Source organism: Danio rerio, chromosome 12 (genome assembly GCF_052040795.2).
Source record: "Danio rerio strain M-AB ecotype USA chromosome 12, GRCz13ab, whole genome shotgun sequence".
Taxonomy (NCBI): Eukaryota; Metazoa; Chordata; class Actinopteri; order Cypriniformes; family Danionidae; genus Danio; species Danio rerio.
The window spans coordinates 49444927-49453095 of record NC_141032.1 but is presented as its reverse complement, the minus strand read 5'-3'; the positions used below and the strand labels follow the sequence as shown (position 1 = coordinate 49453095).

General features: G+C 42.3%; 1 long non-coding RNA gene across 6 annotated transcripts in view; it reads right to left on the bottom strand.

The window, feature by feature from the left end:
• Positions 1-6734: 6734 nt before the first annotated feature.
• LOC147841589 (uncharacterized) overlaps positions 6735-8169 on the bottom strand; it is a 46354-nt gene continuing 44919 nt past the window's right edge. For 3 of the 6 annotated variants that reach the window (XR_015504724.1, XR_015504726.1, XR_015504725.1), the window contains 2 exons: positions 7409-7878; positions 6735-7250 (listed from right to left, as the gene is read on the bottom strand). This is a non-coding gene — a long non-coding RNA (uncharacterized LOC147841589). Of the gene's footprint in view, positions 7251-7408; positions 7931-8169 lie in introns of all 6 variants that reach the window. The other 3 variants (XR_015504722.1, XR_015504721.1, XR_015504723.1) reach the window with 2 other exon arrangements.

Below are 8169 nucleotides of genomic sequence, written 5' to 3'. Positions count from 1 at the left end.
TTCCTAAGGTGTTGCTAGGCGGTTGCTAAGGTGTCCTAAGTGGTTGCTAGGTGGTTGCTAAGGTGTTGCTAGGCGGTTGCTAGGGTTTTCTGAGTGGTTGCTAAGGCGTTGCTAGGCGGTTGCTAGGGTGTCCTGAGTGGTCGCTAGGCCCTAAGGCGTTACTAGGCGGTTGCTAGGTGGTTGCTATGCGGTTGCTAGGGTGTCCTGAGTGGTTGCTAGGTGGTTGCTAAGGTGTTGCTAGGTGGTTGCTAGGGTGTTCTGAGTGGTTGCTAGGCAGTTGCTAGGGTGTTCTGAGTGGTTGCTAGGTGGTTGCTAAGGTGTTGCTAGGTGGTTGCTAAGGTGTCCTAAGTGGTTGCTAAGGTGGTTGCTAAGGTGTTGCTAGGTGGTTGCTAGGGTATTCTGAGTGGTTGCTAAGGCGTTGCTAGGCGGTTGCTAGGGTGTCCTGAGTGGTTGCTAGGCCCTTACTAAGGCGCTACTAGGCGGTTGCTAGGTGGTTGCTAGGCGGTTGCTAGGGTAATTTGAGTGGTTGCTAGGCAGTTGCTAGGGTACCCCGGGTGGTTACTAGGCAAGCCTCATATACATGCCTGAGTAAGCATTTCTAGCAAGTTACAGTACTTGGCTAGTCAATATTAGCATGTAGCTAGTCACTGCTAGCATGTGTAGCATACAGGAAGTTCCGTTTGCTAGCATGAGTGAAACGAGCCAATCCCCAAGTCTCTACGATGTTCCGATCCTGAGATATAGCTGTTGATGAATGGTTGCTAGGGTACTCTGTTTTGTTGCTATGGGCGAGGTTACAGAGTGAACTTGAATGTGGTTGGCTGTCCAAGTGAAATGAGCCAACCCCCAAGTCAATAGGACACTGCTAAGCAAAGATATGCATGTAGGCCTATTTTAATGGAAGTCTATGGGACCAATTTGGGGGCGTGGCTTGTGAGCTTCATTATCATATCGAGATGCTCATTGGTTGTCTGAGTCAGATGAGCCATCCCCCAAGTCAATAGGACACTGCTAAGCAAAGATATGCATGTAGGCCAGTTATAATGGCAGTCTATGGGACCAGTTTGGGGGCGTGGCTTGTGAGCTTCATTACCATATTGAGATGCTCATTGGTTGTCTGGGTCCAATAAGCCAACCCCTAAGCCTGTATGACACTGCAATGCAAAGATATGCATCTAGCCCAATTATAATAGAAGTCTATGGGATCAATTTGGGGGCGTGGCTTGTGAGCTTCATTATCATATAGTGATGCTGATTGGTTGCCAGAGTCAAATGAGCCCACCCCCATGTCTCTATGACACTCCTATGTAATGTTATAGATGTGTGACCTTTATAATGGAAGTCAATAGGATGTGCAATGGGACATCCCACCCCATGTTAAGTCAATGGGGCAGTTATTAAGGGTCTTTAAATGGTTTGGGGGGCGTGGCTTGTGAGCTTCAAAATCATATTGAGATGCTGATTGGTTGCCTCAGTCAAGTTAGCCAACCCCCAAGTCTGTATGACACTGCTATGTAATGTGATTGACATGTGAGTCAAGAAATGAATGGGAGTCAATGGGCCATGTAAAGTCAATGGGGACCCCTTTGGGACGTCCTAGCACCCCAGGGGTACAACTTATACCCCTTTTTGGGGTATGTTCTCATACAGGCTGCAACCCCCTACAGATGTTGCGAATCCCATATTTCTACGAATTTCACACTTGGCGCTATAACGCTTTAAATGTCGTCCCATTTCGCGGGGGCGTTAGTGCTCTTCTAGAAAAATGAATGGGAGTCAATGGGGCCAATGTAAGTCAATGGGAGCACTTTGGGACGTCCTAGAGCCCCAGGGGTGCAACTTTTACCCCCTTGCGAGGTATGTTCTCACTTAGGCTGCAACCCTCTACAGATGCTGTGAATCCCATATTTCTATGAAATTCACACGCGGCGCTGCGAGTCGTCAAAGTTCGGCTCAATGTTAAGTCTATGGGATTTTTGGGGGGGTTTTTTGGCCCCTGCGGGGCCAAAAAACCCCCCACCCCTTATAAAAGTCATAGCACACCATTCCCGATAAGACCGGACGATTTGAGCCCACTTTCAAGGGTCTGGGACGAAAGCTGCGGGACTAGTTACGCGCCGAAAAATGGTACGGAAGAAGGAAGAAGAAGAATAATAAGCCAGCACAATTGTAAGAATGGACTTTGCCTATGGCAAACCCCATTAATAACTAGAATTGTACATTTCCTAAAGGAAATGTGAATGGGGTTTGCGTGGCAAATCGATGGGGTACAAAATGGTACTAAACTGGGCAAAATAGCAGTAAATGTGGAGAAAATGGTTAAATTCATGTGTTTATGTTGTTGCTAGGGTAATGTAAATGGTTGCTAGGGTGTTCTGAGTGGTTGCTAGGCGGTTGCTAAGGTGTTGCTAGGTGGTTGCTAGGGTGTCCTGAGTGGTTGCTAGGTGGTTGTTAAGGTGTTGCTAGGTGGTTGCTAGGGTGTCCTGAGTGGTTGCTAGGTGGTTGCTAAGGTGTTGCTAGGCGGTTGCTAGGGTGTTCTAAGTGGTTGCTAGGTGGTTGCTAAGGTGTTGCTAGGCGGTTGCTAGGGTGTCCTTAGTGGTTGCTAAGGTGTTGCTAGGTGGTTGCTAGGGTATTCTAAGTGGTTGCTAAGGCGTTGCTAGGCGGTTGCTAGGGTGTCCTAAGTGGTTGCTAGGTTGTTGCTAAGGTGTTGCTAGGCGGTTGCTAGGGTGTCCTGAGTGGTTGCTAGGTGGTTGCTAAGGTGTTGCTAGGGTGTTCTGAGTGGTTGCTAGGCGGTTGCTAAGGTGTTGCTAGGCGGTTGCTAAGGTGTCCTGAGTGGTTGCTAGGTGGTTGCTAGGGTGTTCTGAGTGGTTGCTAGGTGGTTCCTAAGGTGTTGCTAGGCGGTTGCTAAGGTGTCCTAAGTGGTTGCTAGGTGGTTGCTAAGGTGTTGCTAGGCGGTTGCTAGGGTTTTCTGAGTGGTTGCTAAGGCGTTGCTAGGCGGTTGCTAGGGTGTCCTGAGTGGTCGCTAGGCCCTAAGGCGTTACTAGGCGGTTGCTAGGTGGTTGCTATGCGGTTGCTAGGGTGTCCTGAGTGGTTGCTAGGTGGTTGCTAAGGTGTTGCTAGGTGGTTGCTAGGGTGTTCTGAGTGGTTGCTAGGCAGTTGCTAGGGTGTTCTGAGTGGTTGCTAGGTGGTTGCTAAGGTGTTGCTAGGTGGTTGCTAAGGTGTCCTAAGTGGTTGCTAAGGTGGTTGCTAAGGTGTTGCTAGGTGGTTGCTAGGGTATTCTGAGTGGTTGCTAAGGCGTTGCTAGGCGGTTGCTAGGGTGTCCTGAGTGGTTGCTAGGCCCTTACTAAGGCGCTACTAGGCGGTTGCTAGGTGGTTGCTAGGCGGTTGCTAGGGTAATTTGAGTGGTTGCTAGGCAGTTGCTAGGGTACCCCGGGTGGTTACTAGGCAAGCCTCATATACATGCCTGAGTAAGCATTTCTAGCAAGTTACAGTACTTGGCTAGTCAATATTAGCATGTAGCTAGTCACTGCTAGCATGTGTAGCATACAGGAAGTTCCGTTTGCTAGCATGAGTGAAACGAGCCAATCCCCAAGTCTCTACGATGTTCCGATCCTGAGATATAGCTGTTGATGAATGGTTGCTAGGGTACTCTGTTTTGTTGCTATGGGCGAGGTTACAGAGTGAACTTGAATGTGGTTGGCTGTCCAAGTGAAATGAGCCAACCCCCAAGTCAATAGGACACTGCTAAGCAAAGATATGCATGTAGGCCTATTTTAATGGAAGTCTATGGGACCAATTTGGGGGCGTGGCTTGTGAGCTTCATTATCATATCGAGATGCTCATTGGTTGTCTGAGTCAGATGAGCCATCCCCCAAGTCAATAGGACACTGCTAAGCAAAGATATGCATGTAGGCCAGTTATAATGGCAGTCTATGGGACCAGTTTGGGGGCGTGGCTTGTGAGCTTCATTACCATATTGAGATGCTCATTGGTTGTCTGGGTCCAATAAGCCAACCCCTAAGCCTGTATGACACTGCAATGCAAAGATATGCATCTAGCCCAATTATAATAGAAGTCTATGGGATCAATTTGGGGGCGTGGCTTGTGAGCTTCATTATCATATAGTGATGCTGATTGGTTGCCAGAGTCAAATGAGCCCACCCCCATGTCTCTATGACACTCCTATGTAATGTTATAGATGTGTGACCTTTATAATGGAAGTCAATAGGATGTGCAATGGGACATCCCACCCCATGTTAAGTCAATGGGGCAGTTATTAAGGGTCTTTAAATGGTTTGGGGGGCGTGGCTTGTGAGCTTCAAAATCATATTGAGATGCTGATTGGTTGCCTCAGTCAAGTTAGCCAACCCCCAAGTCTGTATGACACTGCTATGTAATGTGATTGACATGTGAGTCAAGAAATGAATGGGAGTCAATGGGCCATGTAAAGTCAATGGGGACCCCTTTGGGACGTCCTAGCACCCCAGGGGTACAACTTATACCCCTTTTTGGGGTATGTTCTCATACAGGCTGCAACCCCCTACAGATGTTGCGAATCCCATATTTCTACGAATTTCACACTTGGCGCTATAACGCTTTAAATGTCGTCCCATTTCGCGGGGGCGTTAGTGCTCTTCTAGAAAAATGAATGGGAGTCAATGGGGCCAATGTAAGTCAATGGGAGCACTTTGGGACGTCCTAGAGCCCCAGGGGTGCAACTTTTACCCCCTTGCGAGGTATGTTCTCACTTAGGCTGCAACCCTCTACAGATGCTGTGAATCCCATATTTCTATGAAATTCACACGCGGCGCTGCGAGTCGTCAAAGTTCGGCTCAATGTTAAGTCTATGGGATTTTTGGGGGGGTTTTTTGGCCCCTGCGGGGCCAAAAAACCCCCCACCCCTTATAAAAGTCATAGCACACCATTCCCGATAAGACCGGACGATTTGAGCCCACTTTCAAGGGTCTGGGACGAAAGCTGCGGGACTAGTTACGCGCCGAAAAATGGTACGGAAGAAGGAAGAAGAAGAATAATAAGCCAGCACAATTGTAAGAATGGACTTTGCCTATGGCAAACCCCATTAATTAATGCAAGCTAGACCTTACTGTATTTTCAGAATTAATAAATAAATATGCAAATATACAAATAAATAAGTAAATAAATCCATAAACTCCTGCATAAATAACATATTAAATAAATGAATACGCAAATATATAAATAAATGAGTAAATAAATATATAAACTCCTGCATAAATAAAATAAATAATTGAGCAAATAAATATATCAGCTCCTGCATAAATAAAATATTAAATAAATAAATATACAAACATATAATTAAATTAGCAAATAAATGCATAAATTCCTGCATAAATAAAATAACAAATAAATACGCAAATAAAAAAATTAATGAGTAAATAAATCCATAAATTCCTACATAAATAAATGAATGAATAAATAAATATGCAAATATATAAATAAATGAGTAAATAAATACATAATCTCCTGCATAAATAAAATAGTAAATAAATACGCAAATATATAAATAAATGAGTAAATAAATCCATAAATTCCTACATAAATAATTGAAATAAATATGCAATAAATAAATAAATAAGTAAATAAATCCATAAATTCCTACATAAATAAGTGAATAAATAAATAAATAAATAAATATGCAAATATATAAATAGATGAGTAAATAAATCCATAAACTTCTGCATAAACAAAACAATAAATAAATAAATATGCAAACATATAAATAAATGAGTATATAAATGCATAAAATCCTGCATAAATAAAATAATAAATAAATATACAAATATATAAATAAATAAGTAAATGAATCCATAAATGCCTGCATAAATAAAAAAATTAAATAAATAACTATGCAAATATATATAAATGAGTATATAAATGTATAAATTCCTGCATAAGTAAAATATCAAATAAATATGCAAATATATAAATTAAAAAGTAAATAAATTCATAAACTCCAGTATAAATAAAATTTTTTGCAAATATATGAATAGGTAAATAAATCTATAAATTCCAGCATACATAAAATAATAAATGTATATGCAAATATATAAATAATTGAGTAAATAAATATGCAAATATAGAAATAAATGAGTAAATGTGTGTTTATCTATTTTTTGTTTCGCCAGATTCGTCCTCCAAAGTCATTAAGTGGTATGACAAAATAAGTGGTGTGGGGGATATTTTCTTGGCACCCTTTAAGTCCATTAGTACCGATTGAGCATTGTGTCAACGCCACAGCATACCTGAGTATTGCTGCTGACCATGTCCATCCCTTTATGAGCACAGTGTCTCCATCTTCTGATGGCTACTTCCAGCAGGATAACGCACCATGTCATAAAGACAATGAGTTCACATGCATGACAATGAGTTCAGTGCACTCAAATGGCTTCCACAGTCACTAGAGCTCAATCCAATAGAGCACCTTTGGGATGTGGTGAAACGGGAGATTGGCATCATGGATGTGCAGCCGACAAATCTGCAGCAACTGTGTGATGCTATCATGACAATATGGAGCACAATCTCTGAGGAATATTTCCAGTATAGACTGTTGAATCTATGTCGTGAAGGATTAAGGCAGTTCTGAAGGCAGAAGGGGGTCCAACCTGGTACTAGTAAGGTGTACCTAATAAAGTGGCCGGTGAGTGTATATTGTTTTAATTAAAAAAAAACTTCACTCATCTAATGATCACAAAGTGTTTCAGCTGACTGAAAATAATTTATTAACAGAAATATATCATCATCTGATGCAAGCACACACACTTGATTCATTAAACATACATTCAATGTTCATTAAACATCGTTTAAAAGCTCATAACGTTGATTAAACATTCATTAAACGTTCATCAAACGTTCATTAAACATTGTACAGGAAACGCAAACAAACAAACTGAATCCTAATCTTAATTCACAGTTCATCCTGAATCCTCCTTGATAAATGCTCCTCTCTTAATGCTTCGCTTCCAGGAAACAAACAGCAGATTCAGGCTCAGTTTTGACCGAGCCTAGTTTCACAACATTACCCACTGCTGTTAAAGTGCTCATTACATCAAGTACAACTCCTCTCTATTCAACTCCACACATCAAAATGTGAGACTTAAATAGTTCCTTTAAAAACACACACACACACACACACAAACAGCAGCTGCACAAACGAAGCTACTCAATATTCACTCTACATAGGTCTCAAACTCAATTCCTGGAGGGCCGCAGCTCTGCAGTTTTTCTCCAACCCTAATCAAACGCAGCTGATGCAGCTAATCAAGGTTTTCAGACTCTTTTGAACACCTCGATTATTTGGATGAGCTGTGTTTGATTAGGGTTGGAGCAAAACTGTGCAGAGCTGCGGCCCTCCAGGAATTGAGTTTGAGACCCATGCATGACTTGACCTGCATTATTCTCCATCTGAATAAGCGAAACCGTAAACGTCATCAATTCTTCATGTAACCTCGTCAGAATGAAAACAGACCTTCATCCAGGAGAACCTACAGCTACATACCAATTCGACTACTTATATTACGTCCTAAAAGTATGTAGTTTGTTTTATTTTGCAGTATATACTTTTGCATCGGTTGTTGCTAGAAGGGATACAGCTGTGTACGGAAGTTATTGAGATTTATTTATATTATTTATTAAATTAGCATTTTATTAACGTCAACCCCTACTTCAAGCCTCACAGTAACGTAAAAATATGCATTATTGTTAACCAGGGTCATAAAAATTATGCTATATTGATGTGAGTATCAGTGGCTCAGTGGTTAACACTGTTGCCTTACAACAAGAAGGTCTCTAGTTTGAGTCCTGACTGTGTCAGTTGGCATTTCTGTGTGGAGTTTGCATGTTCTCCCTGTGTTGGCGTGGGTTTCCTCTGGGTGCTCTGGAAGAAAGACATGCACTATAGGTGAACTGAATAAACTAAATTGGCTGAAGTGTACGAGTGTGGGAATTAGTGTGTATGGGTGTTTCCCAGTACTGGGTTGCAGTTGGAAGGGCATCTGCTGTGTAAAACGTATGCTGGAATAGTTGGCGGTTCATTCCGCTGTGGCGATTACTGATAAATAAGGGACTAAGACGAAGGAAAATTAATTAATGATGTGAGTATCCACAGCTGTATCCCATCTAGACCTAACCTGT